We start from the raw sequence: 18719 nt of genomic DNA, 5'->3' as shown, positions 1-18719 counted from the left end.
TTCGCTCAGGAAAACATAGTTAATAAGTCTCTGAATTTGGTTGGATTCAAAATTACATCCATCTGATTCTAAGATACTTTGCCAAACACAGCCCTATCTCTCTTGGTAGGTTGACAGGTTTTCTGTTCTGATTTTCTTGGGGGTCCTTTTCTTTGCAGACATGCCAAGGTCTGCTTCAGGCTTTGTGTTCAGTGGGTCTAGGGAGCTTCACATGTGCCATCAACGTGAAGCAGGCAGCTCATCCAAAGCGACTTGGTGTTTTGTGATATCTGGTTCTAGGAGGCCACAGACAGGGGCTCACCCTAAAACCTGGGGTTGGAGCCTCTTCCTCCCTTTGTATGAGAAATACGTGTAGCTACAGACTGTTTTGTCAGGTACTCTATCCAGATTATGTCCTTGAACCCTATGACAAAAGATAATAATATCTACTCTATTGCAAAGTAGATGTTCTTTCCCTTTATATAGAGGAGGAAATTGAATTTCAGAGAATTAGATTAATGTGCCTAAGCACACAAAGCTGCTGAACAGCACAGACATTCACTCTTCCTCAGGACATGAATAAAGCAAAGGAATTCTAGTGTTTTCTCCCCTTTTCCCATTTAACAGCATGTTCTCTTTTCTGCCTTCCAAAGCTACCCAAACGAAGCCATCTCTTCAACAGGTGAAAGCCTTCTTTGAGGATTAATTCATGTTTAAATTTTACAAGAAGGAATTGGACTCTTCACTGATCTATACCTCTCCATTTGTTTGCTGTCTCTTGGGCTATAGAGTAATCTTTTCTGGAACATTCTCCCTCACTTCCCAGGGAAAAAGAGAGGCATTTACAGTTTCCATGCCTATGAGGGGAATAGTAGAGGTGCCTAATCAGGTGGCTGCCGGGCTCTGCACAATATTAATTTTGACTATCAGGTTGTCACTCATGGCTTCTCCTGAACTTGGTACAGGTGGTGGGGGTGGGGAGGCAGTTTGCTAGTGGGAAAGTGAGGCATCAGCTCAAGGCTGAAAGATGGACAGGTAGCCTAATGGGAAAGGTGTGGCTGAGCAGACGGTCCCACTGAGCCATGTTAGCTCCCAGGCTGGGGAACACTTGGCTCTTCTGCCTGGGTTTGAATGACAGCTGTGGAGAATATTACAAATCTATTTCCTTACAGATAAAATGAGGCTCATAATAACATTTCTTTTAAAGGACTGTTGGCAGGAATAAATGAGATAAAGCCTACAAAGCACTTAGCCCAGTGCCTGGCACAAACTAAATGCCTAATAGAGAGACCCTCTTGGCTGTATTTGCCCAAGACTGTCTTGGTTTATGCCTATTATGGCACACCTTTTCACAGCCAGAGCATTATGGTTTAGACAATAAATTACCTGGGCATCCTACTATCAAATGCTAACTATTATTATTACTGTAAAATATCATCCATTTCAAGTGTAAGGAACCCAGAAGGTGGTGAGGGGAGCTGGATGCTGGCCAGGTCAGAGGAAGTTTCTATGATGTCTGTTTAGAGCTGCTGGGATGGTCAGTGAATATTCTGAGTTCTAAGGTGTTCACTCTCTTCCTACATTCTCATGCATATCTGAAAGACTGCAGTCTCTGGAGGGAAGAAACAGATGTAGAGGCCGAAGGCTAAAGAGGAAAAGAGTAGCACCTGTCCTACCTCCTGGCCAACAAAAAACAGGGTCTGATTAATGGACAAGTTGGAGGAGGCTCTCAGCTTCCTCACTGATTCACTTCCTGTCTACCCCAGTTATTTCCCTCCCTTTCTTATTAAATCTCATTTCAACAGTATTTAACAGTACGTTTTAATCTTGGTTCTCATTTTATGTTATCTAACAGTTAACCTATTGACTTTCTGCCTTTAACTCACACTAAACGTAATCACTCTCCTTAAGTCTGTTTTTATCTGTCTCCCCAGGAGAAAAAAGATCACTTTCCCTGAAGAGTAAGTACCTTTAAGAATTAGACCACCTTGATCTTAAAATATTTGAATAACCTTTCATTAAGGTCCTACCAAAGGGACCTTTTTGCTCTTGAGGGCTCAGCTGCACTGTTGCATAATTAGTGTAACCACAACCTCACCACCCTCAATTCTAGGAGCTAACTCCAGACTGAAACTGTGCCGCTGCCACCCCTCCTGACCCCATCCCCTCCTCACTCTGCCCTTGCCCAAGCCTCCCTTCCCTTCCTAGGGTTGATATTTGAGACATAGCCTTGCCCTTCCTCTGCAGTAGCCCAAGTCCAGCATAGAAGACTTGGTTGAGAAGGCTGGCAAGCCCTCTCCCAGGAATTGATTAATCGCCCCCCTCTGGTTCATAAGACACAAGGTATACCAAGCCAACAGGGGCAGAGGGCTCTAGGAGAGATCTTTTTTTTTTTTTTTAGTCTGCACAGTGGTTAAGAATTCAGATGCTGTCATAAGACCACCCGGCTTCAAAGCTTGGGGGCAAGATGCTTAAATTCTCTGTGCCTTAGCTTTCTCATCTATAAGGTGGTGAAAATCACATTTACTGATATTTTGAAAGGTTATAAGTAATAATGTGTATGAACTACTTAGCACAGCACCTAGCACCTAATGTGTTCAAAACATTGTAATTATTATCACGATCATCGTCCTGCTTTTTAAGTTGGAGTTAGAGTCCGTTGGAGAGTACTCTTACATGGGAAATGTGAGATATATGAATATAGATACCACCGTTACATCATTTTTTAGGCATTTAGCCAGCAGTATGCTGTGTAGAGTAAGTATATATATATTCCAGGTCCTGTTTTGCCTCAGATTTTGAGTGAGTCATTAAATTTTGCCATCTACAATCTTCCCCATCTACAATCATTAATATATTTGCTAAATTTTTAGAAAAACTTTGTGATATAAATATCATCTGCAGTCTCTTTTAAAAAGTGAGAAGGCTGAATAACTTGTCCAAGGTTACATGGTAGGATTTGAACTGAGGTCGTCTCTCACGAGAGAGTAGTGTTGACAACAGTGCTACCATATATGCTAATGTGGATATATTAGTGGCTTCAAATATACACTGATATGGACTCATATGGAAAAGACAATATTAATTTCACATATCCTTACGAAGACTTTTCTTTGTTCTTTCTTTATTTTTTTTCCTGGTTTTACTTTTCCTCCTTAAATGTAAGATACTTGCATTATGTGTGTCAGGGAAGAAAACCTTACTGGATTCACCTTAGACATGGGAAAAGTAAGGGATCAAGTTTCAGTGACTTGCTCAGGTCGGAGAGTATGAGCCTCCTGCTAACAATTCCAGACTACAGAGACTGACTCTTATTTGGAGCTCAATACATGGCTGTGGAATACACGAATGAATGAAAATTCTTTTACATCTTTTTTCATCTTTTGCTCTTCATAGCAGATATTACCATATCAATTTGAGGGAATTGAGTCTTTCAAAAGGTCAGGGGCTTGCTCAAAGCCACGGAATTAATTAATAAAAGAACCAGGGCTAGAATCCAATCCCATTTAATTTTGATGCTGCATGGATCCCTTTTCTTATCTTCTTGGTCCTGGAACATACAAACCAGAACACCGATAAACCCAGAGAGGAAGTAGTTCTTAAAACTGCGATTCAAGACAGTTTGCGCTCCCCTTTGGAATCTGTCACCCCCCTCCTTTATCTTATTTTCTTTTTCTCTGGGTGACTGCTCACACCCCACAGCAGGCAAGCTGATGCTCCCCCATAATGTCAGCAGAGGTCTGGTGCCTCCATTATGTTTAGTTGGGCACGTTTCTTGTTCTGTGACAATCTGCAGAGAACACACATTATAAATCAGAAGCCTATGGAAAGTTTAGGAATGGAAAAAATCTCTGGCAGACCCGAGGAGCTGAGAGCTCATTTTTGAATCCCTGCAGGAAACAAAACAAAGCTAAACAAAACTGTGGTCTTAAAAAACACATTTCCCTCTCTCTCTAAGGAACTTGTCTGTGCCATTTGTTTGCCACTTAATATATTCTCCTCTGTACTGGCTGAGTTCCAGGAGGATGGAGTTCAGTCCCCATTCATCCCCCAGGCTAAGGAAATACATGAGGTGGGAAGAAACAAGGCAGGCTTAGAAAAGTGGGGGCATGAGGAAGCTAACTAGGCTGGGCAGTCAGCACAGCATGACGGTGAAACATGGAATTTCAGTGTCCCACTACCTGGGTTCAGATCCCGACTTCTCCACTTACTGGCACTTAGAAGGTTCATTGTAGAAGATAATGAGGTTTGGTGGAAAGCACCCTGAGTATCAACAGCCAGTACAATCCTAGGTCCTGAGGCCCTATGGTGGTTGGGAAGGCACAATGAAGAGATGTTCACCTGGCTGGCGTAACACTAACCAGCCCTTGCTTAGGGCTTCCTAAGTGCCACATCATAGTACTTCACTCTTTCCATTTGCTACACGCTATGAGTCTTCCAAAAAGCCCGAGGTTCCTAGACTCAGGGTCCCTTTTTATTGTTTGCCATCATATCTATCTTGAAATAATCTTGTCTTAACTACCTAAACTGAACTTATGAGGTTTAAGGTCAAGCAGCAAAAGGAGAGTTTATTTCTGATGGGAAGTAAGAACAGCTTCGAAAGGAGAAACGTTTTAACATAAAGAAAAGTAGGAAAGAAAGCAGAAAGGAAGTTTGCTCTTGCTGATTATGACTCCTATATGTCAGGCTTTACCGGTTTCTGGTGAAAGATGCTACCACATAAATATTACACCTGGATTTTGCTAACTAGAATTCTGAACATAGTGAAACCTTATAAAGTACCCCACGGTATTTAAGTTCCCACAAAGGCTCTACACCTGCCACAGAAGCTTCTATGTGGAGACCTGTATACATGTATGTGTTGCAGCCATCACTGTGTTTCTCTTTGCCAAGTTCAGGTGGCATTCCTGCAGATTCAGGCCAATCACTGCAGTCATTAGGTCCTCATTTTTCACAGTGCAGGGACAGCCAGGGGTCACTCAAGAAGGAAAGAGGACGGTTTCAACCTATAAGTTGTGCTGTCAGGTAGAGATGCTTGGTTGTGAAGTGTTTTAGAATACAGAGTTACTGAGATTACACACACGTAGGCTATTTCTTGCCCAACACCAAACACACCATCCAAGGGATGCTATTGGTCTGAATTCAGGTTCTGTAACACCTACTGCCCTCAGGCCCCAGCTAGGTTACTTCCTCTTGATGAAGGCTCTGTCTGGGTTTTTAGGAGACCTTGGCAAAAATTGACTTCTAATAAATCCTCTTATCCTTGCTCAGTGCCTGCGCAAGAATTTACAAATCTGAATTTCAATTATAAAGCCAATATATGAGTCCTTTTCTCTTCTTTCTGGGGGTTCTTTAGCCCCAATCTCTGCAACAGAGATACTGGAAAGGTGGAGGGGAGAGGGCAGTGCATAGCTGCACCTGCCAATTCTGATCCACCTGAGACACCTGGTTCTACCACTGCTTAGATCTCTGCCTCCTTTAATGTGCCATTTCTTTCTAAGACCTATCTCAAAGAAGCCCAGGGAATAAGAGAACCAGAAAGGAAAGATACAGAATCCAAACAACGTAGCAAATTGCTGTGTGAAGAAAAATAGAGGGCCTTGTCAGTTAGGATCCATTGCCAGCCTACACAACTCGGGAACAGTGTTGACCTGACTCTCTGTAAGACTGAGATTCTGTCTCTCCACATCACTCCACTTCATCGACCACAAACAACCCTCTTGTGGACTATGGTTCATGCTAACTTGATGAAAGGGAGGGAGGAGTGAGGGCTTCACAGCTTCTTGCCCTGAGTCCTTACCCAGCATCTGGTACCGAGACTACGCTCTACTGGTCAGCTGGGTCATCCAGTATGCCCAAATGTTGGAAGGAGTTTCATTCAACAGAGGGCATCTTCTCATGGTAGATTTTCAAAACACAGATAGAATCTGATAGGGACACAGTCGGAGGAACCCCCATGGGATGGTCACCCCCGCTAGCTGCTGCATTATACAGGGCACAGCTTGCACAGATCTAGTGCCCCTTTCCTAATTATTTCTATCAGACAATGTCATGGGCTGAATTGCCCCCCTCAGATTCATATGTTGAAGTCCCAACCCCCAATACTTAAGAATGCAACTGACAGTATTTGGAGATGGGGTCTTTAAAGAGATGATTGAGTTAAAATGAGGCCATTAGGTTAGGTCTTAATTCAATCTGACTGGTGTCCTAATGAGAAGAGGAAGAGACAGAATGGGCACAGAGGGGTAGGTGAGGACAAAGCACTGAAAGGGTAGTCATCTATAAGCCAAGGAGAAAGCCCTGGGACTGAGCCTTCCTTTATGGCTCTCAGATGAATCCACCTTGCTGACGCTCAGTCATGGACTTCAGCCTCCAGAACGCTGAGAAAATTAGTTTCTGTTGTTACCCATTCTCTGGTATTTTGTTATAGAAGCACCGGAGAACTGGTACTTCAAACCACTTCTAATAAACAAAGTAAACATAAACAGATTTCACAATTGTAGATCTTTCTCCAAATTCCTTCAACGTCAGGTCCAGTCAGATTGCTTCCGAAGCTTGCACATACTTACTGTGAACTCTTCCTATAAGAGACTTCCACAGTCTTTTTAAATTCCTCCAACAATATCTACCTTGATCATTCATAATTACTAAACACCTACTGAATGACTCAGATCAAAAGGTCCCTCTCTCCCCTCCAGTTTGGGACCCTCTCTGCCTTCCCTGTGGGGCCATTTTTGTATCATAATCTAGGGATATTTATTAGACATCCAAGGTCAATGCAGTTCTTCTACCCCCTACACTTGTTGTGGTATGAGCTCAGCTTCCTGGATCAGACAAATTGGCCCTGACACATACTCGTTGTATGATATTAAGGCCACCATTTAACCTTTCAAAACATAAGTATTTTTATCTGAAGAAGGGCATGATAGTAGATACTTTGTTGGTCCTTGTAAAATAATACACATAGCGTGCTTGGCACATGGTAATCACTCAACAAACGATCAGGATGGACATTTATCATCGTTACTGTTATTGTTGTGGGAATCTGTTATTCTTTCCTGAAATTTTCTGACTTTCTTTTGTTGAATGTCTCAGCACTCTTGCAGTACATAAAGCAATTTCTGTGAACTGGGGTATTTTCTCACCCATCTCTCCTTTTAATCTCTATGAAGGTAAAATTGCTCTTCTCCACAGCGCTAGAAATCTACAACTTTTGTAAGACTATTTTCCATTGCCTTCTGAAAACATACAGAACAGAGGAGGAAACTTTTGGAGGTGATGGATATGTTTGTGGCATAGATGTGGTGTTGGTTTCACGGATACATACTTATCTCAAACTCACCAAGTTATATACATTAAATATGTACAGCTTTCTGTATGTCCACCTCAATGAATTGGTTTAAAAAGAGAAAGAAGGCATAGGGTAAAGCAACATGGGTGTGGGGTGTGCATTTTTTTTCTTTTTTCTTTTTTTGGCAATCCCCTTGAAAACATGATAAAGAATCAGGATCTTCAACAATAACCTTGGGCCACATATACCACACATTGGGGACGCTACTATTATAAAAACACCTCAGAAAGAGACTATGCACAATATAACAGTTTAGATATAGCATATGAGGATCTTTATTATCAATTTCATGGCTGAAATGCATGGAATTTTCTCTGTGGAGGTGTGTGCTCTTCATAATTACAAAAACTCTTTTGTTTTTTTTTTAAAGACTATTTTAAGAGCATGAACTATGTGGGATGATATGTACTGTTTCTCATGCTAGGCTTTTAAATGAATGATTTTATTTCCACTTTACAGGTGAGAAAATTGAGACTCAGAGAAGCTAAATAATTTAATCAAGGTCAAACAATGTGTATGTAATGTTAATTTATTCTGTATTTTTAATGAGCACCATGATATTTATCCTAATATAATTAAATAGTGATTATGTAGGTAGGGGGAAGGAGGGAGCTGTCTTGTTATAAAAAAAAGAAAAAAGAAAACATTCTCATTTTTTAAAAAATATTAAAAATATATAAACAAAATTGAAAAAATAAAAATTATCATTAATCCTACCACCTAGGAATTGTCATGTCTATCATTTTCATTGATTAAATGATAACTGTGATTTTTTTTTAAATAGGAAATCCTCAGTCATTCATACTAACACAAGGGAGAGAAAAGGGTGGAGAATCTAAAAAATCATTTCTGTGTGTGTTGTGTGCTTTCGGGAGTAGAAAATTAACCTTTTTGATCATGTTCTGCATGGGCTAATTAGTAAAATTACTTTTGCTTTTCCAACTGATCCCCATTCAGGGCAGAGTCCCAGAAGCATTTTGGTGACAGGGGATTAAACATGTGCTATGGCTAATCCAAGAAGTAGAGATTCTACACATGGTTAATTAAGATCTGACTGCCGAACAAAAGCTCACACTGCTGAAGTATGGGGCTTTTCAGCATTTCCGATGCTTTATCCTCGGAGCAATCTTGAAAGTAGATTCGATGCAATTTGTCAGGCATTCACTGGGAGACTGATTTGCTCTACAGTGTATTTAAATGTCCAGGAAACAGTCCCTGATTCTAAGGGGCATATAATCTAGTGAAGGAGACAGGTATGAATCCCACTGCATTTAAACACAGTTATGATGAGTATAGCTCACACTTCTTGAACACTTACTCGCCCCAGGCCCAGCCCTGTTCTAAGCTTCTTAAATGTATTAACTCATTTAATCTTCATAGAAAGCGAAGTGTAATGAGGGGAACATACTATGTATTTAGAGAAGGAATAGTATGTCCTGAATTGGGAGCTTAGGAAGGCTTCAAGGACTGCCACAGGTAGAAGCTCGTAGGCTATAGGAACCATCTTTCCAAACCTGATCCCATAAAACAGGTGGTGTGGGCTGAAGTCCTCCAGCTGCATTTACTTGTTCCTCTTCCTCTCAGCGCTGGTTCATGATGACTGCCTGGCTCACAACGTGTCCCCCGCTAGGAATGGTATCTCCACCTTTAGGGGAGTAGGAGTGGACTCCCCGTACCATGCCTCTGTGACCACATACGGTATTGCCTCTCTGTACATAGCTGATTAGAACAGATTTTGGCACTAACCCCAGCTAGGCCATTTATATCCTTCCACAAAATTCATGGGGAAGGGTCAGCCTTTCTCTGGTGATGGAAACTAAGGATTGTGAAGTTTGAGAACTGATGGTAGCTAAGGTGACCGTGAAAATAGGCCACTCAGATCTCCTGCTTAGGGAAGAGTAACTGACCCACAGCCTGAGCTGCTGGTTGTGCATCCACTGCCTTGTTCGGTGTGGAAGCCACACTTCCCATGGGCCAATGATGAGCATGGCAGGAACAGAAAGGCAGGCCCATTTCTGTGAAGCAGGCCACTTGGGATCCAGAACTCCTCATCAGCATAGCCAAAGCTTTCCTAGCACTTCAGGCAGCATGTCCAACACTCCTTCCTAGACCCTCTCTTTCACAGAGCCAGGCCTGCATCATCTGGCACCTCCCCTATTTCCTTCTGACTTTCCCTCCTAATAAATGTCTTGCACGTCTGATCCCATCTTGGTATCTGCTTCTCTGAGTAAGTGATTAATGCTGTGTTTTTCTCTTCATGTGGTCTTTCATCCTTAAGGAAACTATACTGAGTTTCATCACATGGCAACATTAGTGTTCCAAGAGGTTAAGCCACAAAGAGTAGGCACTGATCGAGCCTCACAGTTGCTATTGCCCAATTGGCTGTTGCAAGTCATGTGGCCAAGACCAGAGTCAATGTGGGAGGGAATTACTCAAGGGAATGGATACCCAACGGTGTAATTTATTAGTCATCCTTAGTGTAACAATCTAATACAGCTACTAACAGGGAACATTTACCTGCATTTCCCATAAACTGCAATTTACAGAAAGGTGATTTCACATACTATCTTCAGGGGAAAAATTAAATTCAAATAGATACCTGATAGAAACAAAGATTGTTATGGAAACTATTATAACAGAAGTAATTTTTAGAAAACAAACCTTGTTTGTATCTAATTGGCTTATTGAAATCATCCCTTAGGTGGTAGGATTGGTATTTTGAAGTTTTCACTTCTCTAACCTTTGAGCATAAAATGGAGCAAGGCAGACCAATTGAAGCTTTTGGTAATGCCTAGTTAAATGATACTTTTTCAATATGAACTATGCCTTTTGGGCAACTTGCATTCAGGAAGTCACTTGTGAGACTCTCCCACAAAAAAGAAGGTGGGCAGAAATTTAACTTAGTTCCACCATTAAGGAGGTCAGAGGGCTAGGGAGGACCCTGTGCTATTGTTAGGTAGGAAATTAAGTTCATGAAGGAATATTCCTTTTTCAGGAACTTCTCTGTGAATTACAGTCTTGTTCTCTCACTTCTTCCTCTTCATCTTGTTAAACTAGTCTTAGCACACATACTGCTTAAGGAATTGAAAAGACTGTTGTTTGGAGTAACTGTTCCCTCTTCTCAAAGAATATTGCCCTTCTAAGGATAGGGAAATTGTATGGAATTAAGTGGACTTTGCTGTTAAAACTGAGAGAAGGCCTTGATTCTTCCACCTACCCTCTGAAACCCCATTTAAAGATGTACCATGTTTCCCCCAAAATAAAACCTAACTGGAAAGTAAGCCCTAGCATGATTTTTCAGGATGACATCCCCTGAACATAAGCCCTAACGCATCTTTTGGAGCAAAAATGAATATAAGACCTGGTCTTATTTTTTCAGGGAAACATGGTAGGATCTCCAGTTGAATTATATACCTTAAGAATTGTGGTGACAGCAAAGAGTATATTGTAGATTAGAAAATATTCATCTGTGGGGACAGAGCCAGGAGTCCAGTTTCCAGGATCTCGGCCTCAGGTGGAAAGGTGCTGGCTCAGATAGTAAATGGTCATCAACTGTGATTAGATGGCCATCAACTGTGGCTAGTTGGCCGTCAGCTGTAACCAGTGAGCCATTGGCCACTAATATAACTGCCATGGCTATGCTAGCAGAAAATGGGGGCTAGCAAGAAGATGGTGGCTGAGCTAGCAAGAGCTGATTGCACCTAGCAATCAAGACTGGTGCAGGAGACCCCTTGTTGGGGTACTGGAGGATGTTTGCTTCCTGTGTCTCCAACCCAGCCGCCAGCGAGACTATAGTGGTATGACTCCCCTATCTATGGCTCCGTGGGTGTTCCTTTTTGACCTCACCATGTCCTCGTTCTTATGTGGGGAGCAGGAGTTGAAACCCCTCATGACACCCTGAATGACATCATCTTAGTCTTTTTTTTTTTTAGTTTTCTTTTTTGTTACTGCCCAAAGCAAGGGGGAGAAGAGAGGAAGGGAGAGGGAGAGAGATTCTGTGTTGAATGGGAGGAGACTGACAATCCCTCCACTCTGACATTCTTTGGAGAAAGCTGAGAAATGATATTAAGGTCTTGAAGCCTGACAGTGACTCAAACTCTTCCACACTCAGCTTAGAAATTGATGCACAAGGCACTGTCAGGCAGGGTGTCAGGTGGGGTCTCAGCTCCTGCTCCCCACACAAGAACACAGGATATGGTGAGGCCAAAAGGAACACCCACGGAGCCATAGGTAGGGGAGTCATACCACTATAGTCTCACTGGAGGTTGGATTCACACAATGTGCAACCTGCTGTCCGCTTTTCTGCCAACCGACCGATGACTCTCCTCGACTCTCCTCCCCAGTGCAGCTGTGGCAGTTATATTAGTGGCCAATGGCTCAAGGGTTACAGCTGACAGCCAACTAGCCACAGTTGATGGCCATCTACTACCCAAGCCAGCACGTTTCCACGTGAGGCCGAGAGCCTGGAAATTGCTCTCTGGGGCTCTGTCCCCACACTCCACCCCTACAGGGTCTCGCCTCATAATCTATGCGACAAACATCTTCCGCAAGGGTCCCTGTGCCATATTAGCCTATCGGTACCTACGGACGAAAAGAAACAGTTGTCATAGGAACCAACAATGGCAAATCCCTTCCATCTGGGAGGATACACGCTAGTTTTTTGTCCTGGGAAAGGAGGGTCCCTGCCACTGGCACCTTTCCCGGTTTGTGGTATCAGACCTATATGGCAGTGCTTGGGGTCCCTTGCATAGTTTCAACATGTAACAGAACAGGGGACCCCATAATAGGCCATAGTGAGAGCATATATGTTCCCCACAAAATCATCCCGGTATCGGGACCTCCGTATACTACAGTCACTTGTGGTGGCCACTCAGCCACCACCCCTGGTGTCACTTTATTTAACTCCCTATAGTCCACAGTCATTCTCCAGGTCCCATCTGGCTTCTTGACAGGCCATACTGGGGAGTTAAAGGGACTGTGTGTTGGCCTCACAATATGTGCCTTCTCCACTTCCAATATTGTACGACCAATCTCCTCCTGGCATCCTGACAGGCGGTACCGTCACACTGTAATCATGTGCCAGGGCTGTGGCAACATTTGAGGAGGGTGGTGAGCATACCCGCGTGTCACTGCTCTCACCACCTGGATCCAGAGACGGAACTCTCCTACCGACGTCTGTAAGCTGAGGCCATGTAGCACATCCACCACTAGAATATACTCTGGAACGGGGGAGACATAAACCTTGTAGGTACGAGGGGGAAGCCTTCCTATACCCAGTGGTAAGGAAACAGCTTTCACAGTCTGTCTTTCCCCCATAGCAATCAATGCAGATTGTTGGTTCAGGGAATAGTTGTGGGTTCCCATAAACAAGACTGCAGTCTGCGCCAGTGTCAACTAGGGCCCAAACCCTCTGCACATTAGAAGGGAACCAATGTATGGACAGTTCCACGTGAGGCCTCCAGTCCCTGCTCCTCCCCTCTGACCGGGTACCTTGGCCCCACCCCTAATCAAGCTGAAAGGAGTCCGCCTCAAGCGGCCACATGAAGTCCTAGAGGGACACAGGTCGCGCTTTCCCAGACTTCTCCTTTAGGCTTCTCTGGAATTGCTGTTCCGGACGCAACTGTTTCCAAAGTTCCCGCAGGAGTGCATTGGGTTGTTGGTCTATTTTCTTGCGATCGACCCCTGCTGCCACGAGATCACGCCACATCTGTGCGCGTGTTACTCTCTGAGGCCCCCAACCTCGCCCCTTTACTTTTGATTTGGGCTTCCAGGTCTCAACTGCGTGGACCTCCTGTCTTAACTTCCTTCGCCTCTGGCTTTCAACATCCCCTAGGGTGGCCATGGCAGTTGTAACTTCATGGATCCGTTGCCCCACATAGGGTGTAAGAATGGCAACCAAGGATCCAAAAGCACTTGCAGGTGCACTATCCAAAACCAGATCTCTCATGCTGGCTGTAAAAAGCTCGTCATCCGGCCCCTGCATATTAGGGTTGAAAATAGCATGTCTCATACCCATTTCACGGATGATTTGAGTAAGTTCCGTATATGACTGCCATTGACGCACAGTGTCTGGCAGCTCGCCAGCCTGTCCCCATACTGTGGGCACCGCAGCAGTGAGCCACTCCATTAGAGAGTGGTTGCCCTGGTCGTGGGCCAACCTATGGCAGTTCTGTAACCTTTGTCGCAGGGACTGATGCACTGTCACGAAGGCTAGCTTTTCCATCTCGCCTGGGGAACAGAGAATGTTGTCTGCTCCCTCATCCCATAAACGTAGTAGCCAAGCCGAGACTGGCTCTCCAGAGCACTGTTGGTACTGCCTCCCCAGCTCCTGCAACTCAGTGGGAGTATAAGGGGTGTAGGTTGTGAACTCAGTCACAGCTGGGCTGCCTGGCAGCAACGCCCCCGGGGCCCAAAGGTTGCTCACGTTTTACCCTTTGTTTCAAGATTGGCCGGGCTTGGGGGTTGGGAGCTACATTGTCTCTACTCGCTTCCTCTGCCACAGAGTCTCCACTGTGGGGCCCCTCTTCTAACAGGAGGACCCCAGCTTCCAGCGCCTCCAACTGGGACACCTGGTGCGGTACCTGGGCCATTTCATTAAGCGCATTTTCCGTGTTGAGACTCAAGGCCTTGAGGAACATCCAGCCCACGTGGCTGGCTGTAGCCTTCTCCTCCTCCGGCAACCGCTCAGCCAGAGCCTGCAGGGTGCTCTCCTCGCTGGCGGGAGAGCCATCCATGTCCTCCCACCCCTCCTTGGGGGTCCAACTCCTGAAAACAGTGGCCACCAGGCACCACACACTGTGTGGGGGCCACACGTCCTCCTGCCCAGAGTCAGACTCCATTCCTACATGGTCAGAATCCTGCTCGCTGTGCCAGGTGTCTGAGCGGGTGGTGGCTTCGGTGTATAATGTCCACAATCTTCGGAGCCTACAGTAGAAGCAGATCAACAAGGAGGACAACGCCTTCCATAGCCAAGAGGAAAGTATGCCATCTGGAGGCTCGAGTCTCCCAGGCAGACCGTGCCTCTCGCTCCTGGTGTCGCTCCTCGCGGGCCTCCCAAAGCTGAACTTTTGTATGCATAAACTGCTCCACCATCCTTCGGTGAATTTTGGCCGGCACCATACCCTGCTCGCTGCGCCATTTGTCACGTGGGGTGGCCTGCGGGGTCTCAGCTCCCGCTCCCCACACAAGAATACAGGATATGGTGAGGCCAAAAAGAAACACCCACGGAGCCATAGGGGAGTCATACCACTATAGTCTCACTGGAGGCTGGATTCACACGACGTGCGACCTGCTGTCCACTTTTCTGCCAACCAACCGATGACTCTCTTCAACTCTCCTCCCCAGCGCAGCCGCGGCAGTTATATTAGTGGCCAATGGCTCAAGGGTTACAGCTGATGGCCAGCTAGCCACAGTTGACGGCCATCTACTACCCGAGCCAGCACTTTTCTACGTGAGGCAGAGAGCCTGGAAACTGTTCTCTGGGGCTCTGTCCCCACAGGCACCTTGTCCATACTCTGGACTATCAGAATGAAGGGCATGGGTTAGACAAGAGTGAACCCTAGCTTCCCCAGTTATACTACTCCTTGTTTACTTGTCCCCAAGGTCAATCTCCTAAAGCTCACATTGTTGGAAAGGCTTTGTGGTGACCCCTTAAGTAGGCTACATAAAACCTCACTTGCCATTTGCCTTGATTCTAGCCTACAGGCATTACTTCATCTCAGGAAAAGGTTTTTAGTATTTGTTTGAGTTACACAACCACATATATCTGAGAAATTTACAATTAATTTCTATCTAAGCTACATCAGCACCAAGTCAGATGGGGAATGAAGGCGCCCCTCTTTTTTTAATTGAAAGGGAAAAGCCACCTTTCTTTCTACAAACTGTGTTGATAAGCTAAAGGTTTCAGAGGGGGTGGGCTCAGTCAGAGGCAACTCACAAACTCAAGCTCACCTCCTGGGCAGTCACAAAGGTTACACCAGCCATAAAAACCCCAAGGAATTTGCACATAATGTTAATGAGGTTGTGGATCAGGTGAAGCTGCAAATCCCAGCAGATGACAAGCTACAAATTGGGTGAGCTGCCTCTGGCCTCCAGGTGAAGGAGAATAGGGCGCCTGTGAGAAGGTGCCAGCTGATACTAATGTCTGATTATAATAATGCAGTGATGAAGTTCAGCCCAGAAAATCAGACAGGGCAGCCCCCTGGCAAGGCGCCTCTTTTCTCACCCCATAACTTCTCAAGCCATGTATCTGGGAGCCTTCACAATCTATCCATGTTTTGCATGAAGTTTTCGCCTTTTTGTTGCTTATAGGGTAATGTGACACCCACTAATGATGGCATCTAAAATCCTTCTCAGTCTGTTCCTAATCCACTTTTCTTACTTTCTCTCTGACCACTTTACTTATTCCTCCTCCTCTCCAGATAAGTGAGCAAATGGACTCCATCGTATTCCACCCATGCTTTTATTTCTTCAATTTCCGCTGCCAGAATATTTTCTTGCCCTTTCTCCACTTGAAATCATTATATTCCTCCTCAAGATATAGCATTTGAGCTTCATGAATTCCCTTCCTTTCATCTTCCCTCTAATAGATGAAATTAATCCCTTCTTTCACTATGCCACTAGAGCATTTTGCACATACAGGCATACCTCAGAGATACTATAGGCCCAGTTCCAGACCACCGCAATAAAGTGAGTATCTCAATAAGGCAAGTTATAATCATTTTTGGTGGTAGAGGGTCTTGCTTTCGATTTGTAAAAAACAAACAAACAAACAAAAAAAACACCTGTGAAGCATAATAAAGCGAATGTGGGGACAGAGCCCCAGAAAGTAGTTTACAGGCTCTCAGCCTCACGTGGAAAGGTGCTGGCTCGGGTAGTAGATGGCCGTCAGTTGTGGCTGATTGGCCATCAGCTGTGGCCAGTTGGCCAATTGGCCGCTGATGTAACTGCTGCGGCTACCGAGGAGAGCAGAGGAGCAGAGTCGAGGAGAGTGGAGGAGAGTCGTCGGTCGGTTGGCAGAAAAACGGATAGCAGGTCGCACGTCCGGTGAACCCAGCCTCCAGTGAGACCGTAGTGGTATGACTCCCCTACCTATGGCTCCGTGGGTGTTCCTTTTTGGCCTCACCATATCCTGCGTTCTTATGTGGGGAGCAGGAGCAGAGAACCCGCAGGCCGCCCGGCACGACAAATGGCGCAGCGAGCAGGGTCTCCCGCACGACAGCGAAGCACAATAAAATGAGGTATGCCTGTACCTCTTTGTTGTAGATACTTAGACTTACAATCAAATACAGTTCTTCTAAGGAATGCTTCTTTACCTACATCAGAAGTTCCTTGAGGTTTGGGTCCAAGTCTCTTTCATACATACATTGCAATTTTCAGATTCTCTCTCTACCCCCAAACCTGAGGTAGGTGGTCACTCAAAGATATGGAACCAGTATGCAGGAACTGAAAGTTACATCCTACATTATCACCAATGAAAAAAGACAAAATCCAGGATATCAAACTGTGATGGTTAAATTTTACGTGTCAAATTGACAAAGCTGTGGTCCCCAGTTGTTTGGTTAAACACTAGTCAGCATTGTGTTGTTTGGGAAGCTGTTTTATAGTTGTGATTAACATCTGTAATCAATTGCCTTTATAGATAATCATCTGTAATCCACTGAGTTTAAGTAAAGGTGATTGCCCTTGAGTATGTCTATGAGTCTTATCCAACCAGTTGAAAGCCTTAAGAGCTGAAAAAGGATTTCCTGGAGAAGTAATTCTGCCTCAAGGCAGTAACATAGAAATCTGTCTGCATTTCCAGCTTGCTAGGCTGCCCTACAACTTTCATCTTAAGACTGTAATATCTACTCTTACCTCCTGGCCTGTCCTACAGGTTTTGAAATCAAGACAACAACATAAATTTTACAGTTTCCAGCCTCCTGGTCACATTTCAGACTTGTCGGACCCTACAATCATGAGTTGATTCCTTAAAATAAGTCTTATTCATATTTATCTCTTCTTGATTCTGTTCCTCTGAAGAAGCCTACTGATATGCAAATAAACTAGTTAGAGGAAGCGTAGAAGATGAGGGATGCAAGAAAAGTGGGGATAAGAAACCAGAAAGTGAAGGAATAAGCAATAACAGAGAAAATGGTTGGCAGAAAACTATAGAACTACCGGAGGTGAAATTTAAGCACCTTTTCTATGGGTCCAAGATTTGTGTGAGTCAGCCAGTTTTAAATTAAGGGGACAACTTAGCAATTCTTGGGACATAGTAGACAATAACTGTTGCTAAAAGAACAAATGAATGCATGCATGAAAGATTTGATCAATCCTTGCCTTTTCTTCCCTTCACAACTTCATAGCTAGAAATACCAGAAATCAGGGCACATTGGGATAATTTTGGCACCTGGACAAAGCAGTCACCAACCAGGCAAAATGTTCTTTACTTCTGTTACAGCCACATTTGAACAGTGGAATGACAAAATTACACCGAGGGAAGACTTTTATATTTAGAAGTTTATCATGTTTAGTGTAGCTTTCTTAGCACAAGGATGATGCAGGCGAGTAAAAGATGGTTGCCCATGAGTGCAGCTTCTGGAGCTTCCTATTGAAACCACCACGGAAGCGATCAAAGGCCTGGAGCACTGCTTGCTATACATATTGTCCTTCTGGTAGCATCTGCTCACTGGGCTAGGGATCAAGCATCTCCGCGGAGGAGACATTGCTGCCAGTCCTCAAGGCAAAGACCCTGCATGCAAGGTCAGCCTTGGATAACATCCCAGAAGCTTGGTTTTAGCCTCTGGACATCATTTAATCTCAGTTAAAGGCTTTTGCTCTTTCCCTCCAGGTATATGCAGAATGCACACCTCAGAGGAAATAGCAGACCAGATTGTTGTTTTTAAAAGGGTTTAAGTGCAATGTGGACAGCAGGGCTCTGCTGACCACTATGGGGCTAACATCAGAGTAGATATAGGGGCCAGACCTGTCTTCCATCCAGGACTGCATTCTATTTTCAGCTGTGACTCCCATGCTACCCTTTGTTCTTTTACTCAACAAACATTTCTTGAGAATCTTCTGTGTTCAAGGTGTTATTGAGGGAGAGGAGCTACAGGGATGAATTATATGGAAACCCCCTCCTGCAGCTAGCAGAAAGTTATTATACATTGAGAAGACAAAATGATATGATTAAAAGATATAGGTTAATTCATAGGTGTTTAGGTAGACAGAAAGCCAAATAACTTATAGAAAGGGCAGTTTTTCCCAAACTTGTTTAAGCATGGAATGCTTTTTCAAAGCTATCCATACATAAATAAAGTTCTAAGAGACATTCTTTGGGAAATGCTGCAATCACGCTTTTGGATTTATTCTTTGTCTTGGGAGTTTGATATTTATCAATACTGTCCAA

This window comes from Rhinolophus sinicus, linkage group LG04 (assembly GCF_036562045.2).
Source record: "Rhinolophus sinicus isolate RSC01 linkage group LG04, ASM3656204v1, whole genome shotgun sequence".
In the NCBI taxonomy this organism is placed as follows: Eukaryota; Metazoa; Chordata; class Mammalia; order Chiroptera; family Rhinolophidae; genus Rhinolophus; species Rhinolophus sinicus.
This window is presented reverse-complemented; position numbering follows the sequence as displayed.